Source organism: Camellia sinensis, chromosome 7, assembly GCF_055761805.1.
Source record: "Camellia sinensis isolate YWXY chromosome 7, ASM5576180v1, whole genome shotgun sequence".
NCBI classification, from domain to species: Eukaryota; Viridiplantae; Streptophyta; class Magnoliopsida; order Ericales; family Theaceae; genus Camellia; species Camellia sinensis.
Genome location: NC_138967.1, coordinates 22228703 through 22250871, shown reverse-complemented (window position 1 = coordinate 22250871; position 22169 = coordinate 22228703). Strand labels below are relative to the sequence as shown.

Below are 22169 nucleotides of genomic sequence, written 5' to 3'. Positions count from 1 at the left end.
AGGTAGCACTCTCTCTGGACTCACCCAAGTGCAAATCAAACTTGCCAATAGCATCTAGCATATCTTATCCCCGAATGGCCACACTTGCCAAACTACTCACAAATTTTTGACTCAAAGCATCGGGTACCACATTGGCTTTCCCCGGATGATAGTGTAACTCAAAGTCATAATCCTCCATAAATTCCATCCACCTCCGTTGTCGTAAATTCAAGTCTTTTTGAGAAAACAAATAATTTAGACTCTTATGATCGGAGAAGACTTCAAACTTCTCACCGTACAAGTAATGCCTCCAAATTTTCAAAGCAAAAATCACTGCTGCTAATTCTAGATCATGGGTGGGGTAATTTTTCTCATGAGTTTTAAATTGTCGTGAACCGTAGGCCACAACTTTTCCCTCTTACATCAAGACACAACCAAGTCCATCCCCGGACGCATCACAATAGACAGTGTAATTCAAACCCCTTTCCGGAATTATCAAGACCGGTGTGGTGGTCCATCTTGTCTTAAGTTCTTGGAATGACTTTTCACAAGCCTCACTTCACACAAATTCGATACCCTTTCTAGTCAACCTAGTCAAAGGTGCAGCTAGTCTAGAGAAGTCCTTAACAAAACGTCGATAATACCCCGCTAACCCCAAGAAACTCTGGATCTCAAAAACATTCTTAGGTTGTTCCCAATCTTGTACGACATCTTTCTTTGAAGAGTCTACTGTTACCCCCTCTCTTGACACTACGTGCCCCAAAAATTTTACCTCGGTTAACCAAAACGCGCATTTCTCAAACTTGTCATACAAACGGTGTTTCTCAAGCAATTCAAGCACTACCTATAAGTGAGCCTCATGTTCCTCCTCTGAGGTTGAATAAATTAAGATGTCGTCCACAAAGATGACCACAAAACAATCCAAGTATTCCCAAAAAATTTTGTTCATCAAATCCATAAAAGAAGTAGGCGCATTGGTTAACCCAAAAGGCATGATAAGGAATTCAAGGTGGCCATAACGAGTACGAAAGGCCATTTTCTGAATGCCCTCCTCTTGGACTCTCAACTGATGGTACCCTGACCTCAAATCTATTTTTGAGAAGCAACGAGACCCTCTAAGTTGGTCAAACAAATCATCTATTCTGGGTAGAGGATACCTGTTCTTAACTGTAACTCTATTCAACTTGCAATAATCAATACACAACCGCAATGACCCATCATTCTTCTTCGCAAAGAGAGTCGGCGCTCCCCAAGGCGATGTACTAGGGCAAATAAAGCCCTTGTCTAAATGTTCTTGGAGTTGAATCTTCAACTCATGCAATTTGGCGGGGTGCAAATCTATACGCTGGCATGGAAATTGGTGCCGTGCCAGACACTAATTCAATGGAGAACTCGATCTGCCAGTGAGGTGGTAAACTAGTAAGATCTTCTGAAAAGTCATCTGGGTATTCACAAACTACCTTTGGTAACTCAACACGAGCCTTGTCACTCTCACTATCCAAGAAAGTTGCAAGAAGGCCACTAAGCTTGCTCCTATTACGAGGGTCAACAACTGGCAATAAGGCTCTATCAACTTGGTTCCCCCGAAAATAGAAACAATCACCACCTGAAGTGCACACTGTAACTCTCTGACGGTAACAATCAATCACAACTTGATAAGAACACAACCAGTCTATTCCTAAAATGGCATCAAAACTCGACATATCTAGCAACACAAAAGCAAACGGAAGTTGACGCTCGTCAATTTCTATTTCACAATCACAACAACCCCGGTCTAAATCAACTGTACTCCCAACAGGTGACTCTACTCTGAGTGGAGGCACTAACTGTGCTACCTCTAACCCCAATGCAGAAGCAAATGCAGTAGATATAAATGAATGAGACGCACCTGTGTGTATCAATACTTTAGCCAAAGAATTACACACAACAAAAATACCTCTCACAACTGAGGATTCTAGCAACTGCTCTGGCATGGTAACAACATATACGCGCCCCTGTGGCCCTTGATTAACTTTCCTCACTCTCGGAGCATAGGCCTGTTGTACCGACTATACCGAAGTGGCTCCCTGATTAGCTTGTGAAGCCTGAGCTGAATGAGCCTGATGGTGGCTTTGAGTCTGCTTCGACCCTGATGCGCCAGATGTGCCTCCCAACTGAGGGCAAGTTCTCTTCATATGCCTCGGTTGACCACACTGAGAACAATTAAATCCCTGGCCTCCATTCTGAGACTGAGACTGACTCTGAGATCGGTTAGGTGGTGGTGGTGGCAACATCAACTGTCCTCTATCCTTTTGTGGGCACAAAAAGGCTTTGTGGCCTGGCTGGCCACACTTGAAACACGTGAAGCCACTAGATGTACTTTTCCTCAGAACCGCACTAGGCAAAGGAAAAGTGGATTTTGACTGCTGTGGTTGTGGCTAGAATGAAAAAGTACCCTTGCTCTTCTTATTCTGCCTATAGTCTCTTTGAGACTTTTGGCCCCTAGGCCTTGAACTTCGAAGCCTCTCCTCCTCGGCTTGTACGAAAATCTCAACGTATGCCACCGACTCTACAAGACGGTCATAGTTCCGAATCATGTTCCCAACAATCTTAAATAAAGTTTTGGTTTTCAACTTTTTCTCAAATTCAATGCAACAGCGCTCTTCCGTTGCCACCAACTATGGTGCAAACCTAGATAAACTAGAGAAGACTGCATCGAACTCGGCCACGGTCATGTCGAGTTGTTTAAGGTCTTTGAACTCTTGCCTCAATCTCTCCCTAGCAACGGGAGGTAAATACTTATCTTGGAAAACAACCATAAAGGCTTCCCATGATGGCTCCACCCTACCCTTGGCATACTTCCACCACTGACCCGCATCCCCTTTAAGGTAGTAACTCGCTAGAGTCACCCTCAACTCGCTATCATCTATATGAAGCATCTCAAACGTCTTCACAATTTGTTTGAGCCACTCATCTGCTTTCTTGGGCTAGGGGCCACCATGGAATTCATCTGGTTTGGCCCGAAAAAACTCTCTAGTAAGGAAACTCGTCCTTCACTCCACGGTGTTCTCTCGGGCTTGATTCTCTACCCTCAACAAGTTCATAGATGTAATGACCCATAATTTTTTTTAAAAAAATAGCCAGTGCATAATTTAATTGAGCAAATTTTTGAAATTGATTGCTGTGTAAATTCTGTGTGAAAACAGTTCAGTTTTGTATTTTTTAAAAATAGTTTCCGATCTTAGAAAATTATGCAATTGTTATTTGTTGTTCCCATATGAGTCTAGCACGTTGGATAAAAATTTCAGAATTAAATGATGAGTATTTATTTTATGAAAATTCACGGACTGATTGGTGTTCAGTTTAATTTATAGCAGAATTTTGTTATTTAATTTTTAATGTTTAGACCATGATTTGAGATAAATTAGTTGGGTCTATTTTAGTATATAATTGGATCATGTTTGACTTATGGATGAGACCCATGATTTAGATTCAATTTAATTTGAATTTGTTTATGATTCATGTTTAATTATTTGGTCCTTTTTAATTATGTGATTGGTAATAACCACATTGAGAGTTGTTATTATTTATTATATAGGACTATAATAAATATTTGATAGTTGATTTTATGGTGTGTTTCATATGGTGAAAAATTATATATTTTTGTAGTGAATAAAAATGGAGTGGGTGGAGAGATAATAAAAAAAGATAGGAGATAGGATCAGTGGGAATCATAATGTCTTCGGAGTGGAATGATGCTTAGGAATATAATCATAAAAGTTGGAAAGGAGATAGATGGTGTAGATATAGTGGTGAGGAATATAATAGATATATGGCCACAATCTTTCTCTCTCTCGGTGGTGTTTGGTGGGTGATAAAAAAAGAATAACAAAAGATGGATTGGGTGTAATGGTGAGGGCTAGAGGGGGGCTCTGCAGAGAACTTTTTTTTAAAAAAAAAGGAAGAGGGAGGATGATCTTCAACCAAAAAAAAAAAAAAAAAATACAAAGGCCCTACAGATGCACTCAAGAGATAGAAGACATGCATCTTATTCTCTCATCTCTCTCTATAATGGAGAGACACAGACTGATACATAGACTTGGGGGGGATCAACACCTCTCTCTCTCTCTCTCTCTTCCTCTATTGTTGCTCAAGCTTTGAGCTTAGAGTGTGAGTCCTTAGAGTGAGATTTTGCAAAAATTTTGTATATGAAAGTTGGAGAGCTCATCGTGATCTTCGCAATGGTGATCTCGGATTCATGATCCGATGATGTTGCATTTTCAGATTTGCTTTTTTTCATATTTGAGGTAGGGACTTTCTTCATATTTTTACATTAAAGCTATGTTAGAGTTATTTTGAGAAAATATATCATTTTAAGAGCTATTGCATATAGATATATTTTCAGATTTTTGTTTGGTAATTTTTGGAAGAAAAATTATGTTGAAATGTTAAGAATGTTGGTATTTTGAGATTGATTTTGAGAAAATCATTTTGTGTTGTTAATTTTGTAAAAGAAATCCAAAAATAGAATTTAACAGTTGTATGGATTGTGTCTACATCATATTATGATTAGATGATTTATTTTGAGAAATATAAAGTTGATTTTTTTTTTTTTTATCTTTGATTTGGAATTTATTTTTGAGAAAAATAAATTAATGTTGAGGAATATGGAGTAAATGCTTAAGTAGGAATTATAGAGTTGTTTTGGGATTAAAAACTCTAAAAGTATTATATTCATGATATTTTTATAAAAGATGATATGTTGATGATTAAGTTGTGCTCATTTTTATGAAAATAAAAATGTGAAATGTGGACTTTAAAACTCATAACCTTGAAGATGTTACTATTGAGAATATTTTATAATTTTTTATGTAAATATCATGTTGGTTAAGTAATTTTAGAAAAAGTTATGAAATTGTTATTGGTAGAGAATTTGGTAAAAATGTTACCTTTTTAAATAACTTGGTATGAAAAATGGTTAAGTTGAAATATAGTTATGTTTGAGGGATGAGACATGTGAAGTTAGGTTTAGTATTATTAATTTGAAAATTTTGGAATATAATAAACTTACTAATTTAGTGGATTAAATTAGTTTTGGTTAAAGGTTATACCCATTATGGTTAAAAGTGTGTTATTAAGATTATACCATAACTTTTGACATAGTAGGATGGAAATGGTAATATTTAATAAGTAGAGATTTTCTACACTAATATGATTTTTAGCTTAGTTATTTTGCTATTGTGTGTAGATGATGAGATTTGGTTGTGATTTGGACAAATCTAGGAATTGGGTGTGAAATGTAAAGAGGGATTTTGATGAATATGAGGTAAATGAGTATGAGGCTTAAATATATGAACATGTTGTGCCAAAATAATTGATTTTGGTGAATTGGGTTGATATTTGGAAAGAGGGGGATTTGCCCTAATTTTGATTAAATCATTATTTAGCATAAATAATGGAATTAACATTGAAAATGTGAAATTGGAAGGTTTGGTTATAAATGGTGATATTGGATATGTAATGTCTCATCTATGTAAGTTTTGAGTAAAATATTTATTTTGAAATTGAACATCTCTTTAGAAATAATTGTATTGGGCTGTCGGTGGAGGATAGCTATGATTGTTGTAGAAATTGCATGAGGATTAGACGATTTAATGCTAATCCATTGTTGGTTTCATTGTATATGACCATGTTATAAATACATTGTCTATGTATGTTTATTGGAAGGAGAAAGGGGATGTACTCCATATATGACTATATTATAAATACATTGTATATATATGTTTATTGGGAGAAGAAAGGGGATGTACTCCATATGTGATTATGTTCATAAATACATTGCAAATGTATATTTGTTTGGGAGGAAAAAGGGGATGGACTCCATTTTAAAGTAAGTTGGCCAGAGTGTCCTTGGTGAAAGACCCGAAATTTCATATATAAATGGGTGCCGGTTCCTTTGGATGAAATATCCGTAAAATGGCAGGATTGAAGTGTTTATGTGTGTTTTCCATAGTTAGAAAACCACTGAGTTGTAGTCTCATTTTGGTTGTTGAAAGATGAAGAATTTAACTCATAAATTGAGTAGCATATATGAACTGGAAATGAATTGAAGAAAAATGGAATAAGATTGGTCTTAGTGGCATATGAATATGCAGGCCTTAGATTTAAGAGATTATGCAATAAAATCATATAGTTTTGACATGATATGATTTCACGTATATGTATAAGTATCTTTGTCCCTGCATATCTTTTAATGTTTTAATACGAGATTGTTCGGTGGGCTTTGCTCACCCTCTGCCTGTACATGTGTACAGGGAATGCTTTTCAGATTTGAAGATCAAACAATGGGTTTTACGATTTCATAAGTGTAATGGAGTGATGGATTGTACTACTTCATTTGTTGTTTGGCCGAGTGCTATTTTTTTGTAAAGAGTAGTGTCCTCTCTTTTATTATAAGCCTAAGGGCATTTCTTTTATTTGTATGTAAATGTCATTGTTGTATAATAAGAGGGAATATGTATATTTAATTATTCATCATTTCATCCAAGGATGAAATGTCATTTGTAAATGGACTTAATTAATGAATATTGGTAAGGTTATCTGAGTAATAAAATACGAGCATGACAATAGACTCCCTTAAAGCCCTCGCCATTTCTCGGGCTAGGGCCCCTATTGCGGTTTGACCCGCTTGTCCCACCTGCTCGGCCACATTAGCTTGGCCTGCTTGCTCGACCATATTAGCTTGCCCGAACCCTTTTTCTTGCACCGAAACCCTATGGACCGGTACCTCATGCACACCTCGGCGAACCCTACCATGCGTCCCACCTCTACCACCATGGACTTGACCCCTTCTTGACATCCTAATAAAGGACAGAAGAGAAATAATTTAGCACATTAACTCATATGTGCTCGTAACTTGACTCACACGTTCAACTACAACAATTCCATATATTTCTCTACCATATACACAATTCAATTTCACTACACATAAGCACTTAGCCATGTAAACACATACTGATCATTCTTTCATGATGAAATTTGTCCCACGAAAAACCAAGAATTCTTAGTAGAATGAGTATTGATCAAACTACCTTTCTAATGAGACCTCAAGGAATTTAACAGGTGTAAATAACATCCCAAAAGTCCAATCCCATACCCATTTAGTCACATAAGCATGTTATTACATAGTCGCAAAATGCATAACACTTCCTAAGCATGATAGATGAACCCACTATGGTTAAACAACCACTTCCCATGAGCTCAAACTATTCAAACCTGGTAGCTCTGATACCAATTTATAACGCCCCAAATTTCTAGCTCAAATGATGATGCAACAATCATGGCTCTCTTAAAGGAAAACCAAATATAATTTCCCATACTTGCATTACATAATAATAATAGTTCCTCATGCAATATTACATTGATTCAACAAGAAGTAAATAACCAAATAAGCACGCCCAATGGTTTACAATTTTCCAAGGCTTAAGCCCGATACACAAAATGGTTATTCAAACCCATACATACATAGCCCTTGGCTTACAAATAGGATCACAGCAAATGAGAACTTTAGTGCTCTCAACACACACATTTCCATGCCCTCAATTAGGCAGATTCACCACATCTTTTCTTGCACAAAAATCTCGTAGGGTGAGCACAAAGCCTAGTAGGAAATCTTTCACAAAGTATATACATTTTATACAAGTCTCAAGAGATGAATGCACATGCCATGCCATGCCTTTTTGAAAATAAAATACATCTTCATCTTTTGAAAACCATCATGCTCAATGATGTTATGCAACTTCAACTATTCAAAATTTATCAATTTAATTCAAGGGGCGGTAAATACAACTCTGGTAATCCCTAGGTCGGTGTCTGCAAGTAGACTATACGAGTACTACCAATTGTCATTTTTACCGGTATTAACCAGAAGGCTCGACACCTATTCGCGCGACTTTCTGGTCTTTCACCAAGGACACGCAGGCCAACTTAAACAATTTCATCTACACCACCTATCAAGACTTACCACCATATTTACCCCAAAACCATTTCATGAAAACCCATTTCCCAACATTCTTTTCTCAATGCAAATTTCCAAAGCATAACATAGTCCAATGAATTGAAATGCCGATGTATGCTTAATAATGCAATGCAACATTACTTCTATATTCAATTGTTCCATACAATATACCATTGTGATCAAAATTTCCAATCTTCTTTTCAACACAATTCCACAAGATGAATATATATATATATATACTTTTATATCCAATTCATTCAAGAGAATAACGTAATTCCTGCATTTCGAGTAATCTCAACAATTTAGTCAATTCAAGACTAAATCAACATTTTGACAACAATTTTCAAAATAAACAACATTTCTCATTTTTTTTTTCCACAAAATTCGTCATTTATATATATATATATATAAACAATTTCCAAAACATCCATTTATTTTGGTATACAAAATAAATATGACAACATTTTCCAAGGATTTTCAACCTCTTTCAAAGAAAAGACCCAATTTCTAGGTTTTCTCACCAAAACCATTCATCTCCAAAATACTTAGAAGAATCTCCCCAAAATCATCTTTCTTCAATCAATATGGTTCAAAACCTTCAATTTCTATTTTAAAAGGAAAAGAAATTAAACCCTCTTTCAAAATCACTCATCTTCTTGAAATCAACAATCAATTTCTCAAAGCTAATCAAAGATGATTTCGAAAATCATGTAGATCTTGCAAAAGCATATATATAACTCAAAGGAAATCCCTACCCCAAGTTTGAAGAAGAAACGAGTTGAAAACCCCAAAATCAATGACAATGAATTCGATCTCCACCGCACGCAACGTGGCCCTCGTCTAGATAACCGACTTTGGTGAAGAACTTAGGTCTAAATCCCAATGGATTTGGAGAAATCAAAGAGAGAAGATGATTTCTAGAGAGAGAAGCTCCCGATTTGGAATTCTGGAGAGTTTTAGAGAGAGAGAGGATTGAAAAGTGATATGAAATATCAGATGCACGAACTGATATAACATGGTCTGCTCGAGCGTGGAATACACTAACCTATTACTTTTGCAAGCAGGTCAAACTTCTGAAACCAAACATTATCCGCTCGAGTGCATAAACGGCCACTCGAGCGGACAAGCAACTTTGAATGCATTTTGCATTTTTGTTTTGGGGGCGCTGCCCCTCAACCCTGGCAGGGCGCTGCCTTAGGACTCGCCAAGGAGCGCTGCCCCCTGGACCCCTGCGAGTTGACCGGGCAACTCGACCCCCGACTGGCCCAGTTGAAGTGGCAAACACATGAAAGAAGGATCGAAACGGGGATCGCTACACAACCAATCGTCTCTCTTCCTCCCTCTTCTCTCTTTCTTCTCTCTTCTCTCTTCCCTCTTCTTTCTTTCTTCTCTCTTCCCTGTTTTAGCGAGAAGAAAGAGAGGAGAATTTTTTCTTTTCAAAACAATGTCGTTTTGAATCTCGGGCCAATTGAGCCTTGAAAATTTCAAGCCACTAAGCTTTATTCCACAAGAAAATGTGTTTATTTATACACATTTTTCATTTATTTCTCTCTTCATAAATAAATACTAGTGTATGCCTGCATCTAAAGTCATAGAAGAAATAATATTGGGATTATCTTCTCCTGTCCAATCTTTTATGTAGTACATGAAAAATTTATTCGCAAAATAATTTGGGAGAAAATAGTTCCTTTCTTATAGCATCACTATTATTCTTACCCAAGTTATCAATCTTTCTTGTTCTAACTGAAGAGGTTGGTCTCATTTGAACTTCGGCTGAAATTAGAAAAGAATATAATCTCAATGATTGCAATATTAACAAACCATCTCTAATGTTTAAAAAGAAAATGTATGGAAAGAAAAATCGTACACTCCTGCTCACCTCCATTGTGCAAAATTGAAGTGTATCAAAGCCCAAAGTTTAGCAAGAAAAAAATGTATCAATTAGTTAAATAAAATGTATGATTAGCAAACTCATGAACATATTACACTTGAGTCTTAGTGATATTACAATATTAGTTAGTTATAACACTCATTTCACTTTCCTAAGCTTAAGTCTCAGACTCTTCATATTACACTTCTCTCTTGCTAAAGCTTAATTAATAAACCAATTACAGAGAAAGAGAAAAATAGGAAGAAAAAAAAAAAAAAAAGAAACAAAACCTTAATCAAGAAAACCACCTCTCTTTGGGCAATCAACTAACCCTCCAATCAAGCATATATGTCTATGGATTACACCGATCTCAAAACATCAAGCACTATATATAATAATTGCAAAAGCAAAAATCATCAAGCACTAATTGAAAAGGTTCTAAACACATTATTAGATTTTAAGTCTTAAACACATCATCAAGCACTAATGTTTATAAATGCCTCCCTCCATCATCAAGCACTAATGATTCAGCAAATATATTTAATTTGTAGCATTGAGCAGTCTTTTAGAGACATGAAATTTAGCATTTACGTAGATAATTTTTCAAGAAGCAATTTGTCTCACACCATTTCACTTTTTGCCTCCCTCTATTTCTACTCCCCTTCATCCCACACCCACACACACCCTATCTGTTTTTTAATTTATGTAGCAACTATTTTATGCACCCAGACACATGTGTAATCCAAAACTCAATTACTATGGCTTTGTTTGGCAAAGGCTACAATTTGGTTTTTTAGGCTAAAATCCGAAAAAAGACAAAATAGGCTAAAATTGCCAATATGACAAAATCTCACATCAAACCCATAATCATTTCATTTTCCCTCTTACAAACATCACATCCAACTACAAAAAAATCTAACCATCTTCCCAAACACAAAAATTTTAACCTACTAAAAGAGCCAAACACTAAAATAGCCTACTAAAATAGTCAACTTTCCAAACGAGGCCTATATATCAAAAAAATGTTTAATAGAGACACATCCACATAGAGGGAAAAGAGAGAGATTTATTGACCAAGAAAAAGGTTCTTTATTTGATAACCTTTCATGGATACCTTTGGCACCACAATGCAAGGAGTGTCCGTTTCAAAAATCTTCAAACCACAATCTGAATAGAAATATTTCATAAACTCACAACTAAGATCCAATTAAGAGCATTCAAACTATTTAGAAGCAATGCAAAAAAAAAAAAAAAAAATGCTAATTTTTTGGTCTTTCCCAAAAATAATAAATAATAATAAAAATAATTAGCAAAGAGAACATTGTCCAAAAAATAGATAAATTCATAAACTCAACCCAATCAAGTAAAGAGGAACGCTTTCCTCACCCCAGTCAAAAGTTTAGTAGAGGGGAACTTTTTCCCCAACCAAAATTCTGATCATTCAATTAATCTCCTTTCATCTTCCATTCCCTGTGAATTAATAAACACATTAAACAAATCAAATGGAGAAACAATTTATGAAGCATTTGGCGAACATATGAAAATGGTTTTCTGTGAAACAATTTATCCAGCATTTGGTGAACATTGTAGTAGCAAAAATTATGTAGTGGTAAAACCAATTATTTTGAACTTCAATTATTGCAAAATTATACACAAATCCTTACATTGGAATGAATAACAATAAATTCAATTAAAATAATAGGAAATAGGTTGTATTTTTTGCCAAGTGACATGAAGAAGTTGGTCTTTGAACTATGAAAATCGAGTAAAAGATTAACTCATCAACTTATAACATGAATGTACAAAATATAAAAAATAAAAGCAAAAAAAGGATGGAATCTTGATTACCTCTATTGATAGAGCCTTTAGAACTATTCTCCTCACCAAATTCTGAATTGATAATTTCTCTACAACACTCCAACTCAACAAAAAATTGTGCATTGATTTTAGGAGAAAAGATCTTTCATACTTAAAACTAAAAAGAAAAATTAAAGTGAAACCAATTTCAAAAATCAAAACACATTTAAAAATGAAACCCATTTCACATTTTAGAAATCAAACATGTTTAATTTTTCCAACACAAACACAAATATAATTTCAATTTGGAACTTTGTATATATTGTTGAAACAATTCTTCTTGAATTCCTCAGTTGGTGGTCTTTAGGTCTTCAAAACTTGATGATGATCCCGTCTATGTAGAACAAAAATTTGGTGTTTCAAGTCGCGTTGCTAAGTCATTTTCCTAAAGACAATATTTGCATCCACCAAAAGGTGTGCAGGGGTTTACAACAAATTCGCCTCTAGGATACAATGAAGCCTAATCTAAGGATCAAGTCTACCAGTGTTTGCACTGACAACAGTAGATCAGAATACTCTTGATATGATCAAGAAAACCAGGACACTGATGATCAAGTTTGCAAAATTTGATTACCAGTAAGAAAAATAGAAACTTACTTAAGAAACTCTTGATAGAGAGAGAGAGAGAGAGAGAGAGAGAATTGCAGGAATGCTTTTTGAATTTTTGAATGGATTGAAATGGCTGATTTCGCAGCCTATTTATAGGCGTTGATGCATTTGATCGAATGGTCATGTCCCTTGATCGCATCTAATCAGATCTGACCATTGGATCGACAATCTATGGTGCAGATCATTCTCACACCGAATAGATGCCTTGACTAATCATACCAGATCATGATCAGGTGCTATCTCATCCATATGATCGTGCACATCTCCAATCAATGGCTATGATCAAATCACTCACTGATGCGTTCGTGCAAAGTGTGCCATCAAACACTACACAGTCCACTGCCCACGCCATGCACGCGCGCGTGTGTGTGTGTGGATGGCTTACGGTGTGAGTGCATGCACACTATTATCCATCCCACAATTCCATATTCAAAGGAATATTTTGTGTAGCAGTTTATTAATTGCTCCATATTTTGCTCTCTTTCTGATGTGGGACAAAGTCCCTAAAGTCATTTCAAGCTTTCCAAAGAAAAACAAGGAAGGTTCTGAAAACACCCAAAACTAAATTATAAATTTTGAAAATCATTTTAAAAATTTCCCAACATATATTATTCTTCATTAAGCTAATAATATGTTACTTGTAGATCAATGATATGATTTTGATAAGAAAAATTCTTGTACAGTAGAGTTGAAAATGCAGATATCAAAATCTAAAACCAAACACAAAATTACTATAAATAATAGTTGGAATTCGAAAATAACTTCATAATTGAAAAAATTTAAAATTTAAAATCATACCAATGGAGAATTCTAAGAAAATAAAAAGTCCTTCACTAATGAGATTAATTAAAGCTTGAACAGTATGATATTACAAATTCCAACCAATTAAGTCATGAATTTCAAAATCAATTAACTGAAAAAGATTCAAATCCTAACAGTTAACAGAATAAAAATTTAAAACCATGGTTGTCTAACTTGACTAAACAAATCCTAACTATTAACACATTCATTCATCAAATGAATTTGTAGGTATAAATTTTTTATTTCATCATTAACACATGACACATGCTATACAAAAAAATATCTATTTTTATTGTGTTCAATCATATACCTACAAATCATACCTATAGCAAGCATGATGGATGCTAATTTCCCAGATTTGTATGGTGAAGTTAGACAACCAACCAAAGAATAATCACTAAATAACAATGATCAATCACTCCTTTAGTAAGAATACAAATCAAATTCTTACCTCAATGTTTGGAAGTCCTCATGTTGTCACTCTAATGATCAATCACTGTTCTTGGGAAGTATCAAGTTGTCTAATGTAAGCCTATTAAGCAAACACAATGCCTTTTTTTTTTTAATCAGCGAAAATAGAACTGAAGCAACAAAAATAGAGCTACAAATTAATTCTAGTGTATTTCAGCCCTTCCAGGGAGTGTAGAAAATCATTAATGTTGCAATGATAGAGATTGGCTTACCCATTCACCTAAAATGCAATTCTAATTTTGATAAATTCCACAATTTTGCACCAAACTAGTAGTTTGGGGTTGAAGATTAATTCATTTCTAGAAAGCTAAAGAATCCAAATAATAGAATCCAAGATAGTTGGGATATACATGGTAGCAATTAAACAAATCAACATAAAATTTACTTTTACATGACAGCAAAACAAAAGACATCCAAACAAATTAGAGTAAAAAAAAAATCAATACCAAAAACAATAGAAGAAATCAACACAAAATTTAAACATTAACATGAGAGCGAAAGCTAATGAATACCAAAAACAATAGAAGAAATATGCACCATAATTTCCCTGTTGTAAAGATATAAATTGAATTTTGATTTGGATTAGTAATTAGAGAAAGCTAATCAAAGAGCATAAACAATTTGTCATAAAAAAACCAAATGATTTGAATCATTGAATAAACTTCCATTGCTAGCAGAAATTAAAGAAACTGAAAATACCCACAAAAGAATAAACCTAGAAATACAAAATTTTGAGTCCTTGAGAACCTTTGCTGTATATAATCCATATAAGACAGAAGTAGGAAAGCCAAACAACAAAAAAACTAAAATAAAAAATTTGACCCTTGGATTTTGTGGTGCTTTGGAGTTTAAGTAGGAAAGCTAATGTTTCATAAAGCTAAAGTTTTGTCAAGATTTGGGGTTAGCAGTTCAGATTCTTTAGAATTAGATTCCTTTATTTTTATACCATTTTTTGAGCAACCAAACAAACCACTAAGAAGTGAGGTAGTGACTTGAAGGAAAAAAAAAAAAAGGTTCCTAATAAATTGCTATAAAAATGTTGGGTTTTCTCCCCTAATATTATAGGTAAAGCTAAACCCAGAAGAGGTTTTCATTTTCTAGAGTTTCAAGAATTAAAAACCCATAATACCAAAAATCAAATGTTTTATTTTGCACCTTTTCTGTGTAACAAAATAGAGCAGAAAGAGAAGGAAATAGAGATTACCTTAGTAAGAATCATGTCAAGTAGTTCAGTTCTTGCTCTAGAGTTAGAAATTTCTGTCTGGTAACTGGAAAAAACAATGAAATCAACAAAGAAAGAGGAGCGAGGAATTTCATAAATTTATGATTTGAACCCAATGGGGAACAAATTAAAGATTCAAACCCATTTCAAATTTCAAAAATCAAAACCCATCAAACCTATTTCAGAAATCACAACCACTTCAACCACAACAAATTAAAATAGTTTACATCAAAATCATTAGCTTTAAAGCAAAACCTGGACTACGAGACGATCGGTGATCGATGGTTGTAAATTGGCATCACAATGGCGGTCATCACAAGAGAGGAAAGATGAAAGAGGACAGTGAAAGGAGAGCAAAGGTGGTGAGCGGCGATGTTGTAGTGACAAGAGAGATGGGAGGCAGAGAGAAGGGTATGAAAGAGAGATGAGCTTTGGACAAAGATGAGAGTGTGTGTGTGTGTGTGTGTGTGTGTGTGTATGTGAGAGAGAGAGAGAGAGGGAGAGAGAGAGAGAGAGAGCATGTAGGTAGGAACCATTAAATATTGATTAGGAATCATCTCAGCCATTCAAACGAAATGTGTCTTTGATACATTTTGAGATATTTTCGAAAACCTTATTGCCTTATTATATAGATGTGTTTATTTATACATATATAGATCCATATATATGTATAGATATATATGTGGCTTTTGGAAATGGTGATAACATCAATGAGTTCAAACTAAGTCATAATTGAAAGAGAATTAGAGAGAAATGAAGATAGGAGAGTGGGAATTAACTAACCTAAAGTAGTATTCACCGATCTGGTGGAGAAATTGCACAAGAGTTAGATTCACCGATCATCTCTCTAGGGCTCCTGAAGAAGAACAAGTACTTGTTTTTTGTTTATCAATAAATAATACGAAATAATTATTATTTTTTTATTTTTTATTTTTATTGAGTATTTTATTTGTTTAATGAATTTTTTTGACTCAATGCTTCACCAATTCTTTTATCAAATTCAAATATTGATCCATTTGTATATATAGGTATTGTTGTTATTGTGTGTATTTCAACTATTTGATGGTTTGTATTTGGACAGATAAAAATTTGATGATGACGATGAAACTAATGTATATGATTTTTATCTGTGCAAACCAAATTTTTGCAACCAAAATTTTATAAATAAAATGTTGTCTCTAATCTATCCAAATTAAATAGAGATTTTTTCAAGAGAGAAACATATAGGGAATAAATAAGAAATTAAACAAATAAAAAATAGAACATATAGAAAAATAAATTATAAAAACTTAATAGATGAAAAAAGTTCAACAAATAGGTTAAAAAATTTCAATAGATAAAAAAATATTTGAACAGATAGACAAAAAATTGAACAGATAGTCAAAAAAATTGAACACATAAGAAAAATTTTGAACAGGTAGGGGAAAATTTTTGAACAGATAGCCAACGAAAGTCAACAAATAAAAAAAAGTCAATAGATAAATTAAAGAGTAAAATTGGAAACAAAATGTTCTTCAAAACAAGCAAAAGGGCTTCTCACCAAACTATTTCATAAATGGCAGGCCTCTCACCAATAAAAAAAAATATTTACTGGACCTCATGTCTTATACACTCTTTAACTTGGACTTTTCAACAATTAACCCTTTTCTTAATTACATATAGAGTTCTACACAAAATCAAACCTAATTTAAATTATACTAATTTTACCTACTTTATATGGTCTTTATTTGACAAATATTTTTTTTTCATATATTTTTCATGGTAAATTGAGATAATCCACAAACCCAATTTAGAATTTTATTTTTAATGCTAAATTACCTCACTTTTTTTTTTTATTTTCTCGTGCATTATTCTATACCTAATACCAATTCTATATTATTATATAGTATGGATTTGTCGTTTAAATTTTATAGTGATTCTATATATGAAATTATACTTCATTTTCTACATTATTTTATATAATCACAACGAACATGAGGAAAAACCTACACATCAATGATACTCTCGAGGAACCTTTAAAGTTTGGACTTATTACTTGAGTTATTTTTTCAATTGTTGAACAATAAGTTCTTTTACGTTTTAAGATCATATTATAGATGATTAATTACTTCACATACTAAGATGTATCTATCGTTTGGATGTTTTCATTATTTTTTCTTTTTAAGTTTAGATGTTGTTATGTGATTCATTCTCAGTTAGTCGTTGTTGAATTTCTTTTATATAATTGATAGTTAATTTAATTAAGAGTGTTTATTTTACAATCTTAGAATTCAATATATATATATATATCATATAAAATCATTATATGATAATCTTGTCACGCCCCGAATTTTAATTACTCGAAAACATTACCAAGAGCCTGAAATTTAGGTCCATTTTTTTTTTAAACAATTATCTACTACCCTTGAGTAATAGAAACATAATAATACATGCCCTCTCTCGCAATGAATACAACAATAATAATAATACATGCCAAGCTCCTGTTACAGAGTTAGAAATAAATAAATACAAACATCCATGTTCAATAAGATTACACATAAGAGGTACATGAACTTCTTAATCCTCCAACCAATCAATTCGAATTCTCTTCCTGTAAGAAAAATGAAACAACAAGGAGTGAGCATAATTGCCCAATAGGAATCTCATAGTTCAAAGCCAATAACCAGTCTATAGATAGAAATGATCATGCATGCAGGGTGATACCATAGAGTAGGTGACATTTTGTAATTTCAAAATATTATACGTAGAGTATCTTTTTCTCAAAATTTATTCGAATATTTAAGGAAAACTTTCAACCATCAAAAACTATTCATTTTCATCAGAAAACCATAAATCCTTTTGGAAACAAATATGTTTAAGGGACCACATCATTTTATATTTATTAACCCATTCCAAAATATTCCTCATTTTTATTCCCATTCTCCCCTTTTACTAGTTACATTTATTATAACGTTATAACCTCAAGCTCAAGTTCCCTTAATACTCTAAAACATCCCATATATATGCTATTCCCACCAATCTATTCATATTTGTTGTAACTCCTAAATGTAAAAATCCAAATCACTTTTATATTCAATAACTATTATCCTACACTCAACTCCTACATATATAATAACTACATCACATCCACACTTGCATTATCAACTATAATTCAACATATCACAACTACATCATATCCACATGTATGTTATCAATCATAATTCAACATATCCCAAGGATAATAAACCCTTTTAATTTAATTTCTCAATTAATCACAAAACAAAACTCTGAATTTTTCCTTATAGATACAAGCAACCTGGTGAGTTCTTTTTCACCAATCCCTTATCCAATTACTATTTCATTATCCATTCTTTTCAAATAATTTCTACATGCATTTCCATTCCATACCAATTTACACATCAAATGATAATTTCACAAGTTCATCACAAGTCATATATATCATCACTGACCTCAACACATTTCACAACACATTCCACCTTTTGCTGGCTTGATACGGCGGGATAGCGGGCACCCAATTCATAGCACATTCCACCTTTTGCCGACTATTATACGGCGGGAAGAGAACTCCCAAAAATTATTTTCTCAAAACCTATATCTTTTTTCGAAAACCATTTTCAACTTTTTAAAACTGTCCCCCATATTTGTTGGCTATTATACGACAGGACGTGGGCACCCAAAACACTTTCGAAAACCATCTGTTTTTCCACTTTTGCCGGCTACAATACGGTAGAACTGTGTGGACACCCAAAAATCAATTTTCCACTTTCCCCGACTACAATACGGCAGGACTGTGTGGACACCCAAAAACACTTTTCCCACATTCGTCCAGCGATAAGCCTAGATAGGGCAATTGGGCACTTTGAATTCAATCCACCCCTACATTTACCGGCTATTATACGGATGGTCGTGGGCACCAAACAACCATTTTTCAATTTTTAAAACAGTCAGCCACATTTACTGGCTATGATACGGACGGTCGTGGGCACCGAAAAACTATTTTTCAACTCCCCGCGTGGGTACCAACCACAACACAACCCAACACAGCTCAACTCAACCCAACACACTTAACTCAACTCCACACAACACAACTCAACCAACTCAACACAACATAATCCAATACAACTCACATAACACACAACAAGATTCAACACAACCATTTTCAACACAAAGCTCATATCATTCATATCATTAGTAATTTCTTTTCCCCCAAGTTTGGTTTCATATTATAACATAATTTAAAATATCAAAATTATGAGTTCAATCGTAACTTTACATAAATTTCTCAAATTCTTTAAAATTTCAATTAAACTTGTACATGTATAATTTAACACCTTAATTTCATGATTTTACTATTAATTGAAGCAAAACCATTAACCATCTTCATGAGCCAAACTAGGATTTTTAAGAGAAATTAAAGCTTTTCACAAAAAAACATTTTATTCCAACCCTTCTATTACTTTTACACCCAAATTCATGACCCAAGACCATGAACCCAATTCTCTTCAAACCCTAACCCCCAATCTCATGATTCATCACAATGTACATAAAAATATAAACTTTTGTATTCATATAAAGAAAATATCACAAATCTATCCATAAACTAGGGTATTAAAAGAGAACTAGAAACCCCTACCTCTTGAAGCCAAGAGATGACGACCCAAAAATCAAAGGCGACGAAACCACGAACCATTTGGACCAAAAGGATGCCCTTGACGAGATCTACACTTTTTCTCAAAGGACCATGGTGAAAAGATCACTCTAGGTGAGTAGATCTAGAGATCTTAGTGCCAAAAGCTTGAGTTTAGAGAGAGAAAGAGGAGAACTCACGGTTTGAGAAAGAGGAAAGAGGAGAAAAGTGAAATGAAACTATGTTTGGAGCCTGTTTATAGTAGTAGAAAAGTAACCCTAAGGTTAATAAAATAGTAGGCCCAAAACCCCCCCAAAGGTAGGGCCCGTTCGGACCCACAAATCTAAAAATAAGCACGCAAGGGTCGACCCCTGGTGTGGTGGTGTCGACCCTTCAGCAAGAAAAGACAATGCTGGCAACAAGCAAAGTGTCGACCCTTGGACAGGAAGGGTTGACCCTATTTTCCAGCAACTAATACCCAAATTTTCCAATATACAAGGGTCGACCCTTCCCAGGCTGGTGTCAACCCTTGCGGACAGCAACAAGAGGCAGGTGTCGACACCACCAAGGCTGGTGTTGACCCTAAATTCCAGCAACACCACCAGAAACTTCACCAACAGGTAAGGGTCGACCCTTAGGAAGGCTGGGTCAACCCCAGAATAGAATTTCTAAGTTCTCAAGGAATTTTTTGACTAGAACAAGCACAAACAAACAAACCCAACGAGTTTAAATCGGATCATACTCCTCAAAAACCAACATTTAACAACTCCAAAGACTCCCAAAAGGAAAAAAATAAGGAAATTAAATACACACTCCAATGGATTAAAGGATGCGGGTGTTACAAATCCAACTATAACATATTTATATTTAATTTTTTAATAAATTTTATATAATTTTTATTTCTTCATATTTTTATTTTCCAAATAAATATAAAAGAAAATTAAATAATTAGAATTACTTTTAATTTTATGTTACTAATTCTTCTTCTAATTTAACAATTTTTGTTAATATTAAAATGTGTATTGATTTTACTAATTTATAATTGAATATATATCATACAAAATTATTATATGATAATCACACTTTTATAATACGATAAAACTAAAATTTAAAAAAATAATTTAACTAAAATTAATATATACGTATATGTATATAATATAGCGACCCTGGTTCTGACCCGTCTCTTGTGGTGTTCCGGACTCGGGTTTGTATGGTTTGGAGGGTAGTTTATGTCTTGTTTCACTTGTCTTCCCATTAATGTTGATCATTGGGTTGTAGTTGAGTGTTTGGAACAAGTTGGTTGCTTGTTTTTCCAAAACTTTGTTGCCCAGATTTTGGCTTCTTCGCTCGAGCGAGGCTTCTTGTGCTCGAGCGAGCATTGTGTAAATTGTTCTTCGCTCGAGCGAGCTTTCCTTCGCTTGAGCATGCTTTCCTTCGCTTGAGCATGCTACATTGTAGACCTGAAGCTTTGCATTGTTCGCTTGAGCGAGCATTCTTCTGCTCGAGCAAGGCGACCTTTTTGTGTCTGGTCGCTCGAGTGAGTATTCCTTCACTCGAGCGAGCCTGGTGTACATCAGTTCACAGCAGTACCGTTTTGGCTTCATTTTTGATCTCCTTTTCACCCACAAACCCTAAATCTGCTGTCTCTCTCTCTAGAAGTCACCTTCTCTCTAAGGTTTCATCTACATTCATTATGTTCTTGACCCTAATGTCTTGGAATAAGGTAGAGGGCTTCAAGAGCTTCGTGTTGATCCAAGTAAGTTGATTTCGTCATCTTTGGAGTTTCGATCTTGCTTGTTCGTCTTCTACACTTGAGGTAGGGATTTTCTACACTCTAGTATGGTTTTTAGCTTAGTTATTTGCTATTGTGTATAAATGATGAGATTTGGTTGTGGTTTGGACAAATCTAAGGTTTGGGTGTAAAATGAAAAAAAAGAGGGGTTTTGATGTATAAGAGATAAATGAGTATAGGGTTTGAATATAAGATCTTGGTGTACCAAAATAGTTGATTTTGGATGTTTGGGTCAATATTGGAAAAATGGGGATTTTTGCCCTAATTTGTTAAAATGATTATTTTGTATAAATAATTGGAATTAACATTGAATATATTAAATTGGATGATTATTGATATAAATGGTGATATTGGATATGTATTATCTCACCTATGGAAGTTTTGAATAAACTATTAAATCCGATATTGAATATATGTTGGAAATAATTGTATTGGGCTATTGGTGGAAGATAGCTATGATTGTTGTAGAAATTGTGTGAATATTAGGCAATTTAATGCTAATCTATTGTTGGTGTCATTGAATATGACCATGTTGTAAATACATTGTATATGTATGTTTATTGGGAGGAGAAAGGGATGTACTCCATATATGACCATGTTATAAATACATTGTATATGTATGTTGATTGGGAGGAGAAAGGGGATGTATTCCATATATGATTATATTTATAAATACATTGTATATGTATATTTGTTTGGGGAGGAGAAAGGGGATGGACTCCATTTTAAGCAAGTTGGCCTGAGTGTCTTGGGTGAAAGACCCTAAATCCCTTATATAAATGGGTGCCAGTTCCTTCGGACGAAATATCCGTAAAATGGCAAAGTTTGAAGTGTTTATGTGTGTTTTGTATAATTGGAAAAACCATTGAGTTGTAGTCTCATTTTAGTTGTTGAACGATGATGAAATCAACTCATGAATTGGGTAGCGTATATGAACTGGAAATG

At 34.1% G+C, this 22169-nt stretch overlaps 1 long non-coding RNA gene across 1 annotated transcript; it reads left to right on the top strand.

Moving 5' to 3' along the window:
- Positions 1–4034: 4034 nt before the first annotated feature.
- Positions 4035–6571, top strand: LOC145794609 (uncharacterized). The gene is made up of 2 exons (XR_014334527.1): positions 4035–4265; positions 6273–6571. It is a non-coding gene; the product is annotated as an uncharacterized LOC145794609 (long non-coding RNA).
- The last annotated feature ends 15598 nt before the right edge of the window (positions 6572–22169 follow it).